Source organism: Ranitomeya variabilis, chromosome 2 (genome assembly GCF_051348905.1).
Source record: "Ranitomeya variabilis isolate aRanVar5 chromosome 2, aRanVar5.hap1, whole genome shotgun sequence".
Lineage (NCBI taxonomy): Eukaryota > Metazoa > Chordata > Amphibia > Anura > Dendrobatidae > Ranitomeya > Ranitomeya variabilis.
The window spans coordinates 792,855,116-792,877,966 of record NC_135233.1 but is presented as its reverse complement, the minus strand read 5'-3'; the positions used below and the strand labels follow the sequence as shown (position 1 = coordinate 792,877,966).

Below are 22,851 nucleotides of genomic sequence, written 5' to 3'. Positions count from 1 at the left end.
AGTGCTGCACATGGGGGTGACATGGTGCTGCACATGGGGGTGACATGGTGCTGCACATGGGGGTGACATAGTGCTGCACATGGGGGTGACATAGTGCTGCACATGGGGGTGACATGGTGCTGCACATGGGGGTGACATGGTGCTGCACATGGGGCTGACATAGTGCGGCACATGGGGCTGACATGGTGCTGCACATGGGTAGATGACATGGTGCTGCACATGGGTAGGTGACATAGTGCTGCACATGGGGGTGACATGGTACTGCACATGCGGGTGACATGGGGCTGCACATGCGGGTGACATAGTGCTGCACATGGGGGTGACATGGTGCTGCACATGGGGGTGACATGGTGCTGCACATGGGGGTGACATAGTGCTGCACATGGGGGTGACATAGTGCTGCACATGCAGGTGACATGGTGCTGCACATGGGTAGATGACATGGTGCTGCACAACTTACCCTTACAGATTTGCTGCAGAAAATAATCTGCAGCATGTCAATTCTCTGTTTTTGCCCTGCGTTTTTCACCATTGACTTCACTCAAATCAGTCAAAAACATCAAGAAATTCAGAAATGGAACAGAAATTTTACCTCCCCCAATAGGTAGACATCAAGCTTTAGACATTACACTTTTAGAAATTGTGCTCCGCTCCTTACACAGCCCCTTACTGGAGGGAGTTTGTGATTTGTTGTGTGAAAAAATGCAATAAATGATTTTTATGTCTAAATAATAAAAATAACACAAAATGTGCCACAAAAACCAGACAGAAAAGAAATGATAAATCCCCCATATCTCCAGTATAAGTTCCCAGCTCAGTCGGCCCTGTGGAGCTTCTACATATAGTGCCAGAGTCTCTTCAGTTCCTGCTCCTGTGTCACTGGGCCATGAGGAGACACGTGTCTGTTTTCTGTCTTGTGTAGGATACTAACCAAATATATACGTATATATAAGGTACCGGCCGTAATGGAGGCTGCGGACGGCTTACTGCAGGGTTTTTTTCTTAACATGTTTGAATATCCAGTCATTTCAGAATGGTACATTCAGTTGCATTCCCCTTTGAGGCACATGGTTTGTTCCAAAAGCTGAGGTCAGCTACAGCATGAGGAGCACAGGCCACTAGGCCAGGGTGAGGTGGGTGCAGTCTGTCGGTGTCAGTCTGTCTGTGTGTGTGCATGGAGTCCCTGAGGTGTTTTCTTCATGTGTCTGTGTGGAATTAAATAGAACATATTGAACCATAATTGCTATCTTTAGAATGACCATCACAACAGTCTGTTATCACACCAGTCTGTGAGGTGCCCTTCTTATTCCATCAGTCCATGAGGGGCCCTTCTTATTTCATCAATCTACTGTATGAGGGACTCTTCTTTTCACATCAGTCTCTAAGGGAACTTTCTTATCACATCAGTTTCTGAGAGCCCTTTCTTTAATATCAGTCTGTTAGGGGTCCTTCTTAACCCTTATATCAATCTCTACTAAGGGGACTTTCAGCCAGATCTGTCTGTCAGGGGCTCTTCTTATTATAGCAATCTGTAAGGAGCCCTTATATCAGTCTTTAAGGGGACTTTTTATCCCATCAGTCTGTCAAGGGCCTTTTATTGTTACACCAGTCTGTGAGTGGCCGTTTTTCTTACATCAGTCTGTCAGGGGTGCTTCTTACACATCAGTCTGTCAGGGGCCCTTCTTACACATCAGTCTGTCAGGGGCCCTTCTTATCACATTAGTCTGTCAGGGGCCCTTATTACACCCATCTGTGAATGGCCCTTACCTCTTCAGTCTGTGAGGGGCCCTTATTAAATCAGTCTGTGAGTTGCTCTTATTATTATAGCGCCATTTATTCCATGGCGCTTTACATGTGAGGAGGGGTATACATAATAAAAACAAGTACAATAATCTTAAACAATACAAGTCACAACTGGTACAGGATCAGTCTGTGAGGTGCCCTTCTTATTATATCAGTCTACGACGTCCCCTTCGTATCACATCAGTCTGTGTGGGGCCCTTATTAATACATCAGTCTGTGAGGGGCCCTTCTTATTACATCAGTCTGTCTGTGGCCCTTCTTATTGCATCTACCAGTGGGAAGCAATTCTTAGCACATCTGACAGACAACCGTTCTTTCTACATCCACTTGATAGGGACATTTAAGGGGCCCTCCTTACCATATCTACCTGGTATCAACCCTTCTTACCACATCAGTCTGTCATAGGTCCTTCCTATAACATCAGGCTGTAATTGGTCCTTTTTGCTATATTAGCCTGTCAGGGACCTTTCTTACCACATCGATCTCTATGTGGCCCTTTTTACCACATTAGCTTGCCAGGGGTCCTCCTTAGCACATTAGCCTGCCAGGGTTCCTCCATACAACATTAGCCTGCCAAGGGTCCTCCTTACCATATTAACCTGCCAGGGGTCCTTCTTATCACATCAGTCTTTGAGGGGCCCTTCTTATTCCATCAGTCGGTGAGAGGCCCTTCTTATTCAATCAGTTTATGAGGGGCTCTTCTTATCACATCAGTCTGCCAGGGGCCCTTCTTATCACATCAGTCTGTCAGGGGCCATTCTTATTACATCAGTCTGTGAGGGGCCCTTCTTATTACATCAATCTACTAGGGGCCCTTCTTATCACATCAGTCTGCCAGCGGCCTTATTATCACATCAGTTTGTCAGGGGTCCTTTTTATCACATCAGTCTGTAAGGGGTCCTTCTTATTACAGGAGTCTTTCTTATCACATCAGTCTGTGAGGTCCCCTTCTTTTTATATCAGTCTTTCAAGAGCCCTTCTTATTCCATTAGTCTGTGAGGGGCCTTTGTTATTACATCAGTCTGCGAGGGGCCCTTCTTATTACATCAATCTATGAGGGTCCCTTATCACATCAGTCTGTCAGGAACCCTTCTTATTCAATTAGTCTGTAAGGGGTCTTTCTTATTACATCAGTCTGTCAGGGGCCTTTCTTACGACATCCATCTGTCAGGGGCCTTTCTTATTACATCTGTCTGTGAAGGGCCCTAATATCAGTTTCTAAGGGGACTTTCTTACCACATCTGTCTGTCAGGGGCCTTTCTTACCATATAAGTCTGTCAGGGACCCTTCTTATTATAGCCATCTGTAAGTTGCCGTTATATCACTCTCTAAGGGGACTTTATCACATCAGTCTGTCAAGGGCCTTTTATTGTTACTCCAGTCTGTGAGTGGCCTTTTTATTACATCAGTCTGTCAGGGGTTCTTCTTATCACATCAGTCTGTCAAGGGCCCTTCTTATCACATCGGTCTGTCAGGTCCGTCTTATTACATCTGTGTGTGAGGGCCCCTTCTATTTATATCAGTCTGTGAGGGGCCCTTCTTATACATCATTCTCTAAGGAGACTTTTTTTTATCACATCAGTCTGTCAGGGCCCCTTCTTATTACATCTGTCTGTGAGGGGCCCTTATTTAATCAGTCTGTGAGGGGCCCTTCTTATTTCATCAGTCTATTAGGGGCTCTTCTTATTACATCAGTTTGTCAGGGGCACTTTTTATGTCATCAGTCTGTCAGGGGCCCTTATTACATCTGTCTGTGAGGGGCCCTTCTTATTCCACCAGTCTATTAGGAGGCCTTCTTATCACATCAGTCTGCCAGGGGGCCTTCTTATCACATCAGTTTGTCAGGGGCCCTCTTTATCACATCAGTCTGTAAGGGGCCGTTCTTATTACATCAGTCTATAAGGGGCCTTACTTATTACATCAGTCTGTGAGGGGCCTTTCTTACCACATCCGTCTGTCTGGGGCCTTTCTTATTACATCCGTCTGTGAAGGTCCCTTATATCAGTCTGTAAGGGGACTTTCTTACCACATCTGTCTGTCAGGGGCCTTCTCATTACACCAGTCTGTGAGGATCTCATCTTATTACATCATTCTGAGGGGCCATTCTTATTACATCAGTCTGTGATGGGCCTTCTTATTACATCAGTCTATGAGGGGCCCTTATTACATCAGTCTGTGAGGAGCCCTCTTTATCACATCTGTATATTAGGGGCCCTTCTTATTAAATCAGTCATGAGGGGCCCTTTGTATTACATCAGTCTATGAGGGGCCCATATCACATCAATCTGTAAGGGGCCCTTATTAAATCAGTCTGTGAGGGGCCCTCTTTATAATATCTGTTTATCAGGGGCCCTTCTTATTAAATCAGTCATGAGGGGCCCATCTTATTACATCAGTCTGTCAAGGGCCTTTCTTATTACACCAGTCTGTGAGTGGCCTTTCTTATCACATCAGTCTGTTAGGGGCACTTTGTATCAAATTAGACTGTGAGAGACCCTTCTTTTTACATCAGTCTATGATGGCTATTGTATCACATCAGTTTGTGATGGGCCCATACGTATGACATTAACCTGTGCGGAGCCCTTATTAATACATTAGTATGTGAGGGGCCCTTCTTATTACATCAGTTTGTCTGTGGCCCTTCTTACAGTGCCTTGTGAAAGTATTCGGCCGCCTGGAACTTTTCAACCTTTTCCCACATATCATGCTTCAAACATAAAGATACCAAATGTAAATTTTTGGTGAAGAATCAACAACAAGTGGAACACAATTGTGAAGTTGAACGAAATTTATTGGTTATTTTACATTTTTGTGGAAATTCAAAAACTGAAAAGTGGGACGTGCAATATTATTCGGCCCCTTTAACTTAATACTTTCTTGCACCACCTTTTGCTGCGATTACAGTTGCAAGTCGCTTGGGGTATGTCTCTATCAGTTTTGTACATCGAGAGACTGAAATTCTTGCCCATTCTTCCTTGGCATGTTAGTCTGCCAGGGGTCCTCTTTACCACATTAGTCTGCCAGGGTTCCTCCTTACCACATTAGCCTGCCAGGGGTCCTCCTGTCCATCTTAGTCTGACAAGGGTCCTCCTTACCACATTAGTTTGCCTCTGGTCCTCCTTACCATATTAGTCTGCCAAGGGTCCACCTTACAATATTAGTCTGCCAGATGTCCTCCTTACTACATTAGCCGGGCATCCGCCGTCCTTAACACATCAGCCTGTCTGGGGCCCATCATACCACATCTACCAATCAGGAACCATTTTTAACACATCTGACTGCCAGACAATAGGGGCCCTTCTTTCTGCCGGCGGCAGTGCCGGGTATTGATGCGAGAGTCTCGCACAAGTTTCTTGCATTGCACAGGCAACTGTGACCCCGGCCTAATTGTAGTGACTGAAGCTTGCTGCTGTTGCCCTCTTAAATTATGTTGACCTTTTAAATGTTGTTGGCAATCTCTTTAACAGCAACATTTTAAGCACATGGGCTGCGATGCAATCACTGTTTGCTGATTGGTTGCCGTAGCATCAATAGCATCTGCTGAACACCCCCTTACTTGCTAAGGCTAGTTTCATGCTGGCGTTCGGCAGGGCTGCGGATGGCTCCACCTATGTCTGCATGCATCCTGCATACCCTATCTTTAACATTTGGTACGCAGGCCATGCGGATGCCTCCACATGCATCGTCTTGACGCTGTGCTGACCTGTGTCAAACGCAACATGTTTGATTTTGTTGCAGTCGGCGCAGCTTTAAAACGACGCATGCGGAGGCATCCGCATACATCCGCATGGCCTGCGTACCCAATGTTAATGATAGGGTATGCAGGACGCATGCAGAAGTAGGTGGAACTGAAGGAAGATGCGCGCAGTGCCTGACTCTTTCTTTATTTTGCAATGCTTTGAAGTATTGCAGTATATTGCAACTCTAAAAAGTTGCAGGTTTGTAATATTTGTCAGAAGAATCTTTTTCAAATGTGTAAGCCATGAAGCAAGAGTCTGATCTCTTAGGGACAAGGGGATGTTATAGGCGATCAGACAGTCAAGATCCCTATAGGGACTTAAAAAATAAATAAAACATGATAAATAAATAAAAAAATAGAAAAAAAATAAAATTAGTAATACAATTTAAAAAGCAAGCATACTGTATATGGGATTGCCACGTCTTTAAAAGTTGGATCTATGAAAATGTAAAATTCATTAATCCGATCAGTAAATGCTGAAAACAAAAAATTGAAACATCAGAACTGCATTTTCTCAATCGCTACAACTCCAAAAAATGTGAGGAAAAAGTGATCAAAACATCGTATCTCCCTCAAAATGGTATCAGTAAAAATTAATGATTAACCCCTTCCCGACCCATGACGCCTATGTGGCGTCATGGAATGATCGCATCCCTGCAGATCGGGTGAAGGGGTTAACTCCTATTTTACCCGATCTGCAGGGAGAGGGGGAGTGGTACTTCAGCCCAGGGGGGGTGGCTTCACCCCCCCGTGGCTACGATCGCTCTGATTGGCTGTTGAAAGTGAAACTGCCAATCAGAGCGATTTGTAATATTTCACCTAAAAAACTGGTGAAATATTACAATCCAGCCATGGCCGATGCTGCAATACCATCGGCCATGGCTGGAAAACCTGAAGTGACCCCCCCCCACCCCACCGATCGCCCCCCCAGTGCTCCGTTATGGGGTCCGGTCCCCTCCATCCGCCTGCCCGCTCCCCCGTCCTCCTGTCCGCTCCCTCCTTGCTCAGATCCACCCCCCCTGTGCTCCGATCACCCCCCCTGTGCTCCGATCCACCCCCCCACCACCCCTTCATACTTACCGATCCTCCCGGTGTCCGTACGTCTCCTCGCTGGGCGCCGCCATCTTCCAAAATGGCGGGCGCATGCTCAGTGCGCCCGCCGAATCTGCCGGCCGGCAGATTCATTACAAGTACATTTTGATCGCTGTGGTAGGTTCTATCACAGCGATCAAAATAAAAAAATAATAAATAACCCCCCCCCCTTTATCACCCCCATAGGTAGGGACAATAATAAAATAAAGAAAATATTTTTTTTTCTACTACTAGGGTTAGAACTAGGGGTAGGGTTAGGGGTAGGGTTAGGGTTACGGGTAGGGTTAGGGTTAGGGGTAGGGTTATGGCATGTGCACACAGAGCGGATCGGCCGCGGATCCGCAGCGGATCGGCAGCGGATCCGCAGCGGATCGGCCGCGGATCCGCAGCGGATCGGCAGCGGATCCGCAGCGGATCGGCCGCGGATCCGCAGCGGATCGGCAGCGGATCCGCAGCGGATCGGCAGCGGATCCGCAGCGGATCGGCCGCGGATCCGCAGCGGATCGGCCGCGGATCCGCAGCGGATTGGCCGCGGATCCGCAGCGGATCGGCCGCGGATCCGCAGCGGATTGGCAGCGGATTGGCCGCGGATCCGCAGCGGATTGGCAGCGGATTGGCCGCGGATCCGCAGCGGATTGGCCGCTGCGAATTCGAAGCAGTTTTCCATCAGGTTTACAGTACCATGTACACCTAAGGAAAACCAAATCCGCTGTGCCCATGGTGCGGAAAATTCCGTGCAGAAACGCTGCATTGTATTTTCCGCAGCATGTCAATTCTTTGTGCGGATTCCGCAGCGTTTTACACCTGTTCCTCAATAGGAATCCGCAGGTGAAATCCGCACAAAAAAACACTGGAAATCTGCTGTAAATCCGCAGGTAAAACGCAGTGCCTTTTACCTGCAGATTTTTCAAAAATCGTGCGGAAAAATCTCACACGAATCCGCAACGTGGGCACATAGCCTTAGGGTTAGGGTTGGAATTAGAGTTAGGGTTGGAATTAGGGCTAGGGTTTGAAATAGGGTTAAGATTAGGCTTGTGGTTAGGGTTACGGATAGGGTTAGGGGTGTGTTGGGGTTACAGTTGTGGTTAGGGTTGGGATTAGGGTTACGGTTGGGATTAGGGTTAGGATTAGGGTTGGAATTAGGGTTACGGGTGTGTTGCGGTTAGGGTTGTGGTTAGGGGTGTGTTGGGGTTAGGGTTGTGATTAGGGTTATGGCTACAGTTGGGATTAGGATTAGGGGTGTGTTGGGGTTAGTGTTGAAGTTAGAATTGAGGGGTTTCCACTGTTTAGGCACATCAGGGGTCTCCAAACGCAACATGGCGCCACCATTGATTCCAGCCAATCTTTGTCATGTTCCCAATGGCAGGGAATTAAACACATAACACGGGCAAAAACAGGACGAGCTCTAGGGTGATGGAACCTGAGCTGACCGCGATCCTGAACCTCAACACTCAACTAACAGCAGCCGGGGAACGTTCCTGGGGGGACTCTAGACGTCTCGCGCCAGCCGGAGATCTAGCTACCCCTATCAGAAGAATCACAGACCTATCTTGCCTCCAGAGAAATATTCCCACAGAAATAGCAGCCCTGTTGTGGATTCTGTTTTTGGGCTCCCTCTGGTGGTTACGGCTGGTACTGGGTGACTTTGGTGGGTTGCGGTCTCTGGTTTCCACCTGTCCATCAGAGGCTGGGTGTTTCCTATTTAACCTGGCTTTCCTGTCATTCCCTTGCCGGCTATCAATGTACTCAGATGTGCTCAGTTTGGTTCCTGACTACCTGCTCCCAGATCTCTCAGGATAAGCTAAGTTCTGTTTTTCAGTTGTTTGGGTTTTTTTTTGTCCAGCTTGCTAATTATGACTCTATGCTAGCTGGTAGCTCTAGTGGGCTGAGGTTCTCCCCATGTGCCATGAGTTGGCACATGGGTTCTTGTAATCTCAGGATGGTTTTTGATTAGGGTTTTTTGCTGACCGCTCAGACCCCTTTTGTATCATTCTGCTTTCTAGTTATAGCGGGCCTCATTTTGCTAAATCTATTTTCATCTCTATGTGCGTGCCTTCCTCTCATTTCACCGTCAATACATGTGGGGGGCAACTATACCTTTTGGGGTTCATTCCTCTGGAGGCAAGCTAGGTCTTTATTTCCTCTGCAGTGCTAGTTAGCTCTTAGGCTGGCGCGTGGCGTCTAGAATCAACGTAGGCATGCTCCCTGGCTATTTCTAGTTGTGTTTGTCAGGAGTAGGGCAGCGGTCAGCCCAGGTTCCATCACCCTAGAGCTCGTCCGTTATTTATGTTATTTTGCTTGTCCAGTGCGATCCCCAGCCATTGGGATCCATGACAGTATAGCCGGCCCACAAAGTGTTAATTGTTTGGGCTGAAGCAGGAGAAAAAGAAGTGTTTAAGGGAAATTTTTTTTTTTTTTTCCCCTCAGAGTTTTGCTGCCTAGCCCTTAATTGCTGTCTAGCTGCTTCTTACCTCCTCTTAACCCTTGAATGGCTCTGACCTTAGCTGTTTAACATGGATGTCCAGAGTTTGGCTTCCAGCCTGAGTAATCTTGCTGCAAAAGTTCAAAACATACAGGATTTTGTTGTTCACACTCCTATGTCTGAACCTAGAATTCCTATCCCAGAGTTTTTTTCTGGAGATAGATCTACCTTCCTGAATTTCAGGAACAATTGCAAATTGTTTCTTTCTTTGAAATCTCGCTCCTCTGGAGACCCTGCTCAGCAGGTTAAGATTGTAATATCTTTCCTGCGGGGCGACCCTCAGAATTGGGCATTTGCATTGGCACCAGGGGATCCTGCATTGCTCAGTGTGGATGCGTTTTTTCTGGCACTGGGATTGCTCTATGAGGAACCTAACCTGGAGATTCAGGCTGAAAAGGCTTTATTAGCCCTCTCTCAGGGGCATGATGAAGCGGAAGTATATTGTCAAAAATTTCGGAAATGGTCGGTGCTTACTCAGTGGAATGAGTGCGCCCTGGCTGCAAACTTCAGAGATGGTCTTTCTGAGGCCATTAAGGATATTATGGTGGGGTTCCCTGCGCCTACAGGTCTGAATGAGTCTATGGCTATGGCCATTCAGATTGATCGGCGTTTACGGGAGCGCAAACCTGTGCACCAGTTGGCGGTGTCTTCTGAACAGGCACCTGAGACTATGCAATGTGATAGAATTCAGTCCAGAAGTGAACGGCAAAATTACAGGCGGAAAAATGGATTGTGTTTTTATTGTGGTGATTCAGCTCATGTTATATCAGCATGCTCTAAACGCACAAAAAAGGTTGATAAATCTTTTGCCATTAGTACTCTGCAGTCTAAGTTCATTTTGTCTGTAACTCTGATTTGTTCACTGTCTTCCATTTCCGTCGATGCCTATGTGGATTCGGGCGCTGCCCTGAGTCTTATGAATTGGTCATTTGCCAAACGCTGCGGTTTTAGTCTGGAGCCTCTGGAAGTTCCTATTCCTTTGAAGGGAATTGACTCTACACCATTGGCTATGAATAAACCGCAGTACTGGACACAAGTGACCATGCGCATGACTCCCGTTCATCAGGAGGTGATTCGCTTCCTTGTACTGTATAATTTACATGATGTACTAGTGCTTGGTCTGCCATGGTTACAAACTCATAATCCTGTCCTGGATTGGAAAACAATGTCTGTGTTAAGCTGGGGATGTCAGGGGGTTCATGATGATGCACCTCGGATTTCAATCGCTTCATTTACTCCTTCTGAGGTCCCTGCGTTTTTGTCTGACTATCGGGATGTTTTTGAGGAGCCTAAGCTCAATTCGCTCCCTCCTCATAGGGATTGTGACTGTGCTATAGAATTAATTCCTGGCAGTAAGTTCCCTAAGGGTCGTTTATTTAATCTGTCAGTGCCAGAGCATACTGCTATGCGGAATTATATTAAGGAGTCCTTGGAAAAGGGACATATTCGTCCATCTTCGTCCCCTCTGGGAGCAGGTTTTTTTTTCGTGGCAAAAAAAAATTGTTCCCTGAGGCCTTGTATAGATTATCGCCTTCTGAATAAGATTACAGTCAAATATCAGTATCCATTGCCATTATTGACTGATTTGTTTGCTCGCATTAAGGGGGCTAGGTGGTTCACTAAGATAGATCTTCGCGGTGCGTATAATCTTGTGCGGATAAAGCAGGGTGATGAGTGGAAAACCGCATTTAATACGCCTGAGGGCCATTTTGAGTATTTGGTAATGCCTTTTGGACTTTCTAATGCTCCTTCAGTCTTTCAGTCCTTTATGCACAACAATATTTTCCGTGAATATCTGGATAAGTTTATGATTGTGTATTTGGATGATATTTTGGTGTTTTCTGATGACTGGGAGTCTCATGTTCTACAGGTCAGGAAGGTGTTTCAGGTCCTGCGGGCCAATTCTCTGTTTGTGAAGGGCTCAAAATGTCTCTTCGGAGTCCAGAAAATTTCTTTTTTGGGGTACATTTTTTCTCCTTCTACTATTGAGATGGATCCCGTCAAGGTTCAGGCGATTTGTGACTGGACACAACCTACATCTGTTAAGAGTCTTCAGAAGTTCTTGGGTTTTGCTAATTTTTATCGTCGGTTCATTACTAATTTTTCCAGTGTTGTTAAACCTTTGACTGATGTGACTAAAAAGGGTGCTGATGTTGCTAATTGGTCTCCTACGGCTGTGGAGGCCTTTCAGGAACTTAAGCGCCGGTTTTCTTCTGCTCCTGTGTTATGTCAACCAGATGTTTCACTTCCTTTTCAGGTTGAGGTTGATGCTTCCGAGATTGGAGCGGGGGCGGTTTTGTCACAGAGAAGTTCCAATGGCTCGGTGATGAAGCCATGTGCGTTCTTTTCTAGAAAATTCTCGCCTGCCGAGCACAATTATGATGTGGGTAATCGGGAGCTTTTGGCCATGAAGTGGGCATTTGAGGAGTGGCGTCATTGGCTTGAGGGTGCTAGACATCGTGTGGTGGTCTTGACTGATCACAAAAATCTGATTTACCTTGAGTCTGCCAGGCGTCTGAATCCTAGACAGGCTCGTTGGTCGTTGTTTTTTTCTCGTTTCAATTTTGTGGTTTCATACCTGCCAGGTTCAAAGAATGTGAAGGCAGATGCTCTTTCCAGGAGTTTTGTGCCTGACTCTCCTGGAGACTCTGGGCCTACTGGTATCCTTAGGGATGGGGTAATATTGTCCGCCGTCTCCCCAGACTTGCGACGTGCATTGCAGGAGTTTCAGGCGGATAAACCTGATCGTTGTCCACCAGAAAGACTGTTTGTTCCGGATGATTGGACCAGTAGAGTCATCTCCGAGGTCCATTCTTCTGTGTTGGCTGGTCATCCTGGAATATTTGGTACTAGAGACTTGGTGGCCAGGTCTTTTTGGTGGCCTTCCTTGTCAAGGGATGTGCGCACCTTTGTGCAGTCTTGTGAAGTGTGTGCTCGGGCTAAGCCTTGCTGTTCTCGGGCCAGTGGGTTGTTGTTATCCTTGCCTATCCCGAAGAGGCCTTGGACGCACATTTCCATGGATTTTATTTCAGATCTCCCTGTCTCACAGAAAATGTCCGTTATCTGGGTTGTGTGTGACCGCTTTTCTAAGATGGTTCATTTGGTACCCTTGCCTAAGTTGCCTTCCTCCTCTGAGTTGGTCCCTTTATTTTTTCAGAACGTGGTTCGTTTGCCTGGGATTCCGGAGAATATCGTTTCTGACAGGGGATCCCAGTTTGTGTCTAGATTTTGGCGGACGTTTTGTGCTAAGATGGGCATTGATTTGTCTTTCTCGTCTGCATTCCATCCTCAGACGAATGGCCAGACGGAGCGAACTAATCAGACCTTGGAAACTTATTTAAGGTGTTTTGTTTCTGCTGATCAAGATGACTGGGTTGCCTTTTTGCCACTGGCCGAATTTGCCCTTAATAATCGGGCTAGTTCTGTTACTTTGGTCTCTCCTTTCTTTTGTAATTCGGGGTTTCATCCTCGTTTTTCCTCTGGTCAGGTAGAGCCTTCGGATTGTCCTGGAGTGGACGTGGTGGTGGACAGGCTACATCAGATTTGGAATCAGGTGGTGGACAATTTGAAGTTGTCTCAGGAGAAGACTCAGCAGTTTGCTAATCGCCGTCGCCGCGTGGGTCCCCGACTTCTTGTTGGGGACTTGGTGTGGTGGTCTTCTCGTTTTGTCCCTATGAAGGTCTCTTCTCCTAAGTTCAAGCCTCGGTTCATCGGTCCTTATAAGATCTTGGAGATTCTTAACCCTGTGTCTTTTCGTTTGGATCTCCCAGCATCGTTTGCTATTCATAATGTGTTCCATCGGTCTTTATTGCGGAGGTATGAGGTGCCCGTTGTTCCTTCGGTTGAGCCTCCTGCTCCGGTGCTGGTGGAGGGAGAATTGGAGTATGTTGTTGAGAAGATCTTGGATTCTCGTGTTTCCAGACGTAAACTCCAGTATTTGGTTAAGTGGAAGGGTTATGGTCAGGAGGATAATTCCTGGGTGGTCGCCTCTGATGTTCATGCGACTGATTTGGTCCGCGCCTTCCATAGAGCTCATCCTGATCGCCCTGGGGGTTCTTGTGAGGGTTCGGTGACCCCTCCTCAAGGGGGGGTACTGTTGTGGATTCTGTTTTTGGGCTCCCTCTGGTGGTTACGGCTGGTACTGGGTGACTTTGGTGGGTTGCGGTCTCTGGTTTCCACCTGTCCATCAGAGGCTGGGTGTTTCCTATTTAACCTGGCTTTCCTGTCATTCCCTTGCCAGCTATCAATGTACTCAGATGTGCTCAGTTTGGTTCCTGACTACCTGCTCCCAGATCTCTCAGGATAAGCTAAGTTCTGTTTTTCAGTTGTTTGTTTTTTTTTTTGTCCAGCTTGCTCTATGCTAGTTGGTAGCTCTAGTGGGCTGAGGTTCTCCCCATGTGCCATGAGTTGGCACATGGGTTCTTGTAATCTCAGGATGGTTTTTGATTAGGGTTTTTTGCTGACCGCTCAGACCCCTTTTGTATCATTCTGCTTTCTGGTTATAGCGGGCCTCATTTTGCTAAATCTATTTTCATCTCTATGTGCGTGCCTTCCTCTCATTTCACCGTCAATACATGTGGGGGGCAACTATACCTTTTGGGGTTCATTCCTCTGGAGGCAAGCTAGGTCTTTATTTCCTCTGCAGTGCTAGTTAGCTCTTAGGCTGGCGCGTGGCGTCTAGAATCAACGTAGGCACGCTCCCTGGCTATTTCTAGTTGTGTTTGTCAGGAGTAGGGCAGCGTCAGCCCAGGTTCCATCACCCTAGAGCTCGTCCGTTATTTATGTTATTTTGCTTGTCCAGTGCGATCCCCAGCCATTGGGATCCATGACACAGCCCCCCACATGTAATGACGGTGAAATGAGAGGAAGGCACAAACGTAGTTATGAAAACAGATTCAGCAAAATGAGGCCCGCTTAAGCTAGATAGCAGAGGATACAAAAGGTGAACTGCGCGGTCAGCTTAAAACCCTTCAAAATACCATCCTGAAATTACTTGAACTCATGTGCCAACTCATGGTACATGAGTGGTAATTTCAGCCCACTAGAGCAACCAGCAGCAGAGAATTACATATCTGCAAGCTGGACTAAAAACATGAAAGCAAACATGAAACAGGGAAATCCAGACTTAGCTTGTCTTGAAGGCCTAGGAGCAGGTAGCAAAAGTAACAGAGACACACTGATACATTGATAGCCGGCAAGGGAATGACAGGAAAGCCAGGTTAAATAGGAAACACCCAGCCTCTGATGGACAGGTGGAAACCAGAGACCGCAACCCACCAAAGTCACCCAGTACCAGTTGTAACCACCAGAGGGAGCCCAAAAACAGAATCCACAACAGTACCCCCCCCTTGAGGAGGGGTCACTGAACCCTCACGAGAACCCCCAGGGCGATCAGGATGAGCTCTATGGAAGGCGCGGACCAAATCAGTCGCATGAACATCAGAGGCGACCACCCAGGAATTATCCTCCTGACCATAACCCTTCCACTTAACCAAATACTAGAGTTTACGTCTGGAAACACGAGAATCCAAGATCTTCTCAACAACATACTCCAATTCTCCCTCCACCAGCACCGGAGCAGGAGGCTCAACCGAAGGAACAACGGGCACCTCATACCTCCGCAATAACGACCGATGGAACACATTATGAATAGCAAACGATTCTGGGAGATCCAAACGAAAAGATACAGGGTTAAGAATCTCCAAGATCTTATAAGGACCGATGAACCGAGGCTTGAACTTAGGAGAAGAGACCTTCATAGGGACAAAACGAGAAGACAACCACACCAAGTCCCCAACAAGAAGTCGGGGACCCACGCGGCGACAGCGATTAGCAAACTGCTGAGTCTTCTCCTGAGACAACTTCAAATTGTCCACCACCTGATTCCAAATCTGATGTAGCCTGTCCACCACCACGTCCACTCCAGGACAATCCGAAGGCTCCACCTGACCAGAGGAAAAACGAGGATGAAACCCCGAATTACAAAAGAAAGGAGAAACCAAAGTAGCAGAACTAGCCCGATTATTAAGGGCAAATTCGGCCAGTGGCAAAAAGGCAACCCAGTCATCTTGATCAGCAGAAACAAAACACCTTAAATAAGTTTCCAAGGTCTGATTAGTTCGCTCCGTCTGGCCATTCGTCTGAGGATGGAATGCAGACAAGAAAGACAAATCAATGCCCATCTTAGCACAAAACGTCCGCCAAAATCTAGACACAAACTGGGATCCCCTGTCAGAAACGATATTCTCCGGAATCCCAGGCAAACGAACCACGTTCTGAAAAAATAAAGGGACCAACTCAGAGGAGGAAGGCAACTTAGGCAAGGGTACCAAATGAACCATCTTAGAAAAGCGGTCACACACAACCCAGATAACGGACATTTTCTGTGAGACAGGGAGATCTGAAATAAAATCCATGGAAATGTGCGTCCAAGGCCTCTTCGGGATAGGCAAGGATAACAACAACCCACTGGCCCGAGAACAGCAAGGCTTAGCCCGAGCACACACTTCACAAGACTGCACAAAGGTGCGCACATCCCTTGACAAGGAAGGCCACCAAAAAGACCTGGCCACCAAGTCTCTAGTACCAAATATTCCAGGATGACCAGCCAACACAGAAGAATGGACCTCGGAGATGACTCTACTGGTCCAATCATCCGGAACAAACAGTCTTTCTGGTGGACAACGATCAGGTTTATCCGCCTGAAACTCCTGCAATGCACGTCGCAAGTCTGGGGAGACGGCGGACAATATTACCCCATCCCTAAGGATACCAGTAGGCCCAGAGTCTCCAGGAGAGTCAGGCACAAAACTCCTGGAAAGAGCATCTGCCTTCACATTCTTTGAACCTGGCAGGTATGAAACCACAAAATTGAAACGAGAAAAAAACAACGACCAACGAGCCTGTCTAGGATTCAGACGCCTGGCAGACTCAAGGTAAATCAGATTTTTGTGATCAGTCAAGACCACCACACGATGTCTAGCACCCTCAAGCCAATGACGCCACTCCTCAAATGCCCACTTCATGGCCAAAAGCTCCCGATTACCCACATCATAATTGCGCTCGGCGTGCGAGAATTTTCTAGAAAAGAACGCACATGGCTTCATCACCGAGCCATCGGAACTTCTCTGTGACAAAACCGCCCCCGCTCCAATCTCGGAAGCATCAACCTCAACCTGAAAAGGAAGTGAAACATCTGGTTGACATAACACAGGAGCAGAAGAAAACCGGCGCTTAAGTTCCTGAAAGGCCTCCACAGCCGTAGGAGACCAATTAGCAACATCAGCACCCTTTTTAGTCAAATCAGTCAAAGGTTTAACAACACTGGAAAAATTAGTAATGAACCGACGATAAAAATTAGCAAAACCCAAGAACTTCTGAAGACTCTTAACAGATGTAGGTTGTGTCCAGTCACAAATCGCCTGAACCTTGACGGGATCCATCTCAATAGTAGAAGGAGAAAAAATGTACCCCAAAAAAGAAATCTTCTGGACTCCGAAGAGACATTTTGAGCCCTTCACAAACAGAGAACTGGCCCGCAGGACTTGAAACACCTTCCTGACCTGTAGAACATGAGACTCCCAGTCATCAGAAAACACCAAAATATCATCCAAATACACAATCATAAACTTATCCAGATATTCACGGAAAATATTGTGCATAAAGGACTGAAAGACTGAAGGAGCATTAGAAAGTCCAAAAGGCATTACCAAATACTCAAAATGGCCCTCAGGCGTATTAAATGCAGTTTTCCACTCATCACCCTGCTTTATCCGCACAAGATTATACGCACCGCGAAGATCTATCTTAGTGAACCACCTAGCCCCCTTAATGCGAGCAAACAAATCAGTCAATAATGGCAATGGATACTGATATTTGACTGTAATCTTATTCAGAAGGCGATAATCTATACAAGGCCTCAGGGAACCATCTTTCTTTGCCACGAAAAAAAAACCTGCTCCCAGAGGGGACGAAGATGGACGAATATGTCCCTTTTCCAAGGACTCCTTAATATAATTCCGCATAGCAGTATGCTCTGGCACTGACAGATTAAATAAACGACCCTTAGGGAACTTACTGCCAGGAATTAATTCTATAGCACAGTCACAATCCCTATGAGGAGGAAGCGAATTGAGCTTAGGCTCCTCAAAAACATCCCGATAGTCAGACAAAAACGCAGGGACCTCAGAAGGAGTAGATGAAGCGATTGAAATCAGAGGTGCATCATCATGAACCCCCTGACATCCCCAGCTTAACACAGACATTGTTTTCCAATCCAGGACTGGATTATGAGTTTGTAACCATGGCAGACCAAGCACTAGTACATCATGTAAATTATACAGTACAAGGAAGCGAATCACCTCCTGATGAACGGGAGTCATGCGCATGGTCACTTGTGTCCAGTACTGCGGTTTATTCATAGCCAATGGTGTAGAGTCAATTCCCTTCAAAGGAATAGGAACTTCCAGAGGCTCCAGACTAAAACCGCAGCGTTTGGCAAATGACCAATCCATAAGACTCAGGGCAGCGCCCGAATCCACATAGGCATCGACGGAAATGGAAGACAGTGAACAAATCAGAGTTACAGACAAAATGAACTTAGACTGCAGAGTACTAATGGCAAAAGATTTATCAACCTTTTTTGTGCGTTTAGAGCATGCTGATATAACATGAGCTGAATCACCACAATAAAAACACAATCCATTTTTCCGCCTATAATTTTGCCGTTCACTTCTGGACTGAATTCTATCACATTGCATAGTCTCAGGTGCCTGTTCAGAAGACACCGCCAACTGGTGCACAGGTTTGCGCTCCCGTAAACGCCGATCAATCTGAATGGCCATAGCCATAGACTCATTCAGACCTGTAGGCGCAGGGAACCCCACCATAATATCCTTAATGGCCTCAGAAAGACCATCTCTGAAGTTTGCAGCCAGGGCGCACTCATTCCACTGAGTAAGCACCGACCATTTCCGAAATTTTTGACAATATACTTCCGCTTCATCATGCCCCTGAGAGAGGGCTAATAAAGCCTTTTCAGCCTGAATCTCCAGGTTAGGTTCCTCATAGAGCAATCCCAGTGCCAGAAAAAACGCATCCACACTGAGCAATACAGGATCCCCTGGTGCCAATGCAAATGCCCAATTCTGAGGGTCGCCCCGCAGGAAAGATATTACAATCTTGACCTGCTGAACAGGGTCTCCAGAGGAGCGAGATTTCAAAGAAAGAAACAATTTGCAATTGTTCCTGAAATTCAGGAAGGTAGATCTATCTCCAGAAAAAAACTCTGGAATAGGAATTCTAGGTTCAGACATAGGAGTGTGAACAACAAAATCCTGTATGTTTTGAACTTTTGCAGCAAGATTATTCAGGCTGGAAGCCAAACTCTGGACATCCATGTTAAACAGCTAAGGTCAGAGCCATTCAAGGGTTAAGAGGAGGTAAGAAGCAGCTAGACAGCAATTAAGGGCTAGGCAGCAAAACTCTGAGGGAAAAAAAAAAAAAATTCCCTTCAACACTTCTTTTTCTCCTGCTTCAGCCCAAACAATTAACACTTTGTGGGCCGGCTATACTGTCATGTTCCCAATGGCAGGGAATTAAACACATAACACGGGCAAAAACAGGACGAGCTCTAGGGTGATGGAACCTGAGCTGACCGCGATCCTGAACCTCAACACTCAACTAACAGCAGCCGGGGAACGTTCCTGGGGGGACTCTAGACGTCTCGCGCCAGCCGGAGATCTAGCTACCCCTATCAGAAGAATCACAGACCTATCTTGCCTCCAGAGAAATATTCCCACAGAAATAGCAGCCCCCCACATATAATGACGGTGAAATGAGAGGAAGGCACAAACGTAGTTATGAAAACAGATTCAGCAAAATGAGGCCCGCTTAAGCTAGATAGCAGAGGATACAAAAGGTGAACTGCGCGGTCAGCTTAAAACCCTTCAAAATACCATCCTGAAATTACTTGAACTCATGTGCCAACTCATGGTACATGAGTGGTAATTTCAGCCTACTAGAGCAACCAGCAGCAGAGAATTACATATCTGCAAGCTGGACTAAAAACATGAAAGCAAACATGAAACAGGGAAATCCAGACTTAGCTTGTCTTGAAGGCCTAGGAGCAGGTAGCAAAGGTAACAGAGACACACTGATACATTGATAGCCGGCAAGGGAATGACAGGAAAGCCAGGTTAAATAGGAAACACCCAGCCTCTGATGGACAGGTGGAAACCAGAGACCGCAACCCACCAAAGTCACCCAGTACCAGTTGTAACCACCAGAGGGAGCCCAAAAACAGAATCCACAACAATCTTGCGTTCAAAAAGTCAAATGGTGCTCCCGCCCTTCCAAGCCCCGACGTGCGCCCAAACAGTGGTTTACCCCCACATTTGGGGTACCAGCGTACTCAGGACAAACTGGGCAACAACTGTTGGAGTCCAATTTCTCCTGTTACCCTTGCAAAAATAAAAAATTACTTGCTAAAACATAATTTTTGAGGAAAGAACAATTATTTTTTATTTTCGCGGCTCTGCGTTATAAACTTCTGTGAAGCACTTGGGGGTTGAAAGTGCTCACCACACATCTAGATAAGTTCCTTCGGGGGTCTAGTTTCCAAAATGGGGTCACTTGTGGGGTGTTTCTACTGTTTAGGCACATCAGGGGCTCTGCAAATGCAATGTGACGCCCGCAGACCATTCCATCAAAGTCTGCATTTCAAATGTCACTACTTCCCTTCCGAGCCCTGACGTGTGCCCAAACAGTGGTTTACCCCCACATATGGGGTATCAGCGTACTCACAACAAACTGGGCAACAAATATTGGGGTCCAAATTCTCCTGTTACCCTTGTGAAAATAAAAAATTGCTTGCTAAAACATCTTTTTTGAGGAAAGAAAAATGATTTTTTATTTTCACGGCTCTGCGTTGTAAACTTCTGTGAAGCACTTGGGGGTTGAACATGCTCACCACACATCTAGATAAGTTCCTTGGGGGGTCTAGTTTCCAAAATGGGGTCACTTGTGGGGGGTTTCTACTGTTTAGGCATATCAGGGGCTCTGCAAACGTAACATGATGCCCGCAGACCATTCCATCAAAGTCTGCATTCCAAAACGTCACTACTTCCCTTCCGAGCCCCGGCATGTGCCCAAACAGTGGTTTACCCCCACATATGGGGTATCAGCGTACTCAGAAGAAACTGGACAACAACTTTTGGGGTCCAATTTCTCCTGTTACTCTTGCAAAAATAAAAAATTCTGGGCTAAAAAAATATTTTTGAGGAAAGGAAACACATTTATTATTTTCACGGCTCTGCGTCATAAACTTCTGTGAAGCACTTGGGGGTTCAAAGTGCTCACCACACATCTAGATAAGTTCCCTTGGGGGTCTAGTTTCCAAAATGGAGTCACTTGTGGGGAGTTCCTACTGTTTAGGCACATCAGGGACTCTGCAAACGCAACCTGATGCCCGCAGAGCATTCCATCAAAGTCTGCATTTCAAAACGTCACTACTTCCCTTCCGAACCCCGACGTGTGCCAAAACAGTGGTTTACCCCCGCATATGGGGTATCAGCGTACTCAGGAGAAACTGGACAACAACTTTTGTGGTCCAATTTCTCCTGTTACTCTTGCAAAAATAAAACAATTCTGGGCTAAAAAAATATTTTTGAGGAAAGGAAACACATTTTTTATTTTCACGGCTCTGCGTTATAAACTTCTGTGAAGCACTTGGGGGTTCAAAGTGCTCACTACACATCTAGATAAGTTTTCTTGGGGGTCTAGTTTCCAAAATGGAGTCAATTGTGGGGAGTTCCTACTGTTTAGGCACATCAGGGGCTCTGCAAACGCAACCTGACGCCCGCAGAGCATTCCATCAAAGTCTGCATTTCAAAACGTCACTACTTCCCTTCCGAACCCCGACGTGTGCCAAAACAGTGGTTTACCCCCACATATGGGGTATCAGCGTACTCAGGAGAAACTGGACAACAACTTTTGGGGTCCAATTTCTCCTGTTACCCTTGGGAAAATAAAAAATTGTGGACTAAAAAATATTTTTTGAGAAAAGAAAAATTATTTTTTATTTTCATGGCTCTGCGTTATAAACTTCTGTGAAGCACTTGGGGGTTCAAAGTGCTCACCACACATCTAGATTAGTTCCTTGGGAGGTCTAGTTTCCAAAATGGGGTCACTTGTGCGGGAGCTCCAATGTTTAGGCACACAGGGGCTCTCCAAACGCGACATGGTGTCCGCTAATGATTGGAGCTAATTTTCCATTCAAATAGCCAAATGGCGTGCCTTCCCTTCCGAGCCCTGCCGTGCGCCCAAACAGTGGTTTACCCCCACATATGGGGTATCATCGTACTCAGGACAAACTGGACAACAACATTTGGGGTCCAATTTCTCCTATTACCCTTGGGAAAATAAAAAATTCTGGGCTAAAAATCATTTTTGAGGAAAGAAAAATTATTTTTTTATTTTCACGGCTCTGCGTTATAAACTTCTGTGAAGCACCTGGGGGTTATAAGTGCTCACTATGCATCTAGATAAGTTCCTTGGGGGGTCTAGTTTCCAAAATGGGGTCACTTGTAGGGGAGCTCCAATGTTTAGGCACACAGGGGCTCTCCAAACGCGACATGGTGTCCGCTAACGATTGGAGCTAATTTTCCATTCAAAAAGTCAAATGGCACGCCTCCCCTTTCCGAGCCTTGCCGTGCACCCAAACAGTGGTTTACCCCCACATATGAGGCATCGGCGTACTCAGGAGAAATTGCCCAACAAATTTTAGGATCCATTTTATCCTGTTGCCCATGTGAAAATGAAAGAATTGAGGCTAAAAGAAATTTTGTGTGAAAAAAAAGTACTTTTTCATTTTTGCGGATCAATTTGTGAAGCACCTGGGGGTTTAAAGTGCTCACTATGCCTCTAGATGAGTTCCTTGGGGGGTCTAGTTTCCAAAATGGGGTCACTTGTGGAGGAGCTCCAATGTTTAGGCACACAGGGGCTTTCCAAACGCGACATGGTGTCCGCTAACGATGGAGATAATTTTTCATTCAAAAAGTCAAATGGCGCTCCTTCCCTTCCGAGCCTTACCATGTGCCCAAACAGTGGTTTACCCCCCACATGTGAGGTATTGGTGTACTCAGGAGAAATTGCCCAACAAAATTTAGGATCCATTTTATCCTGTTGCCCATGTGAAAATGAAAAAATTGAGGCTAAAATAATTTTTTTGTGAAAAAAAAGTACTTTTTCATTTTTACGGATCAATTTGTGAAGCACCTGGGGGTTTAAAGTGCTCACTATGCTTCTAGATAAGTTCCTTGGGGGGTCTAGTTTCCAAAATGTGGTCACTTGTGGGGGAGCTCCAATGTTTAGGCACACGGGGGCTCTCCAAACGCGACATGGTGTCCGCTAAAGATTGGAGCCAATTTTTCATTCAAAAAGTCAAATGGCGCTCCTTCCCTTCCGAGCCCTGCCGTGCGCCCAAACAGTGGTTTACCCCCACATATGAGGTATCAGCGTACTCAGGACAAATTGGACAACAACATCCGTGGTCCAGTTTCTCCTTTTACCCTTGGGAAAATAAAAAATTGTTGCTAAAAGATCATTTTTGTGACTAAAAAGTTAAATGTTCATTTTTTCCTTCCATGTTGCTTCTGCTGCTGGGAAACACCTGAAGGGTTAATAAACTTCTTGAATGTGGTTTTGAGCACCTTGAGGGGTGCAGTTTTTAGAATGG

At 46.3% G+C, this 22,851-nt stretch overlaps 1 protein-coding gene across 3 annotated transcripts in view; it reads left to right on the top strand.

Annotated features, from left to right (window-relative positions):
• The first annotated feature begins 1,102 nt into the window (after positions 1-1,102).
• The window catches only part of MEI4 (meiotic double-stranded break formation protein 4), a 342,427-nt gene continuing 320,678 nt past the window's right edge, over positions 1,103-22,851 (top strand). For all 3 annotated transcript variants that reach the window (XM_077289852.1, XM_077289854.1, XM_077289853.1), the window contains exon 1: positions 1,103-1,133. The gene's annotated coding sequence lies outside the window, so the exon portion shown is untranslated. The remainder of the gene's footprint in view (positions 1,134-22,851) is intronic.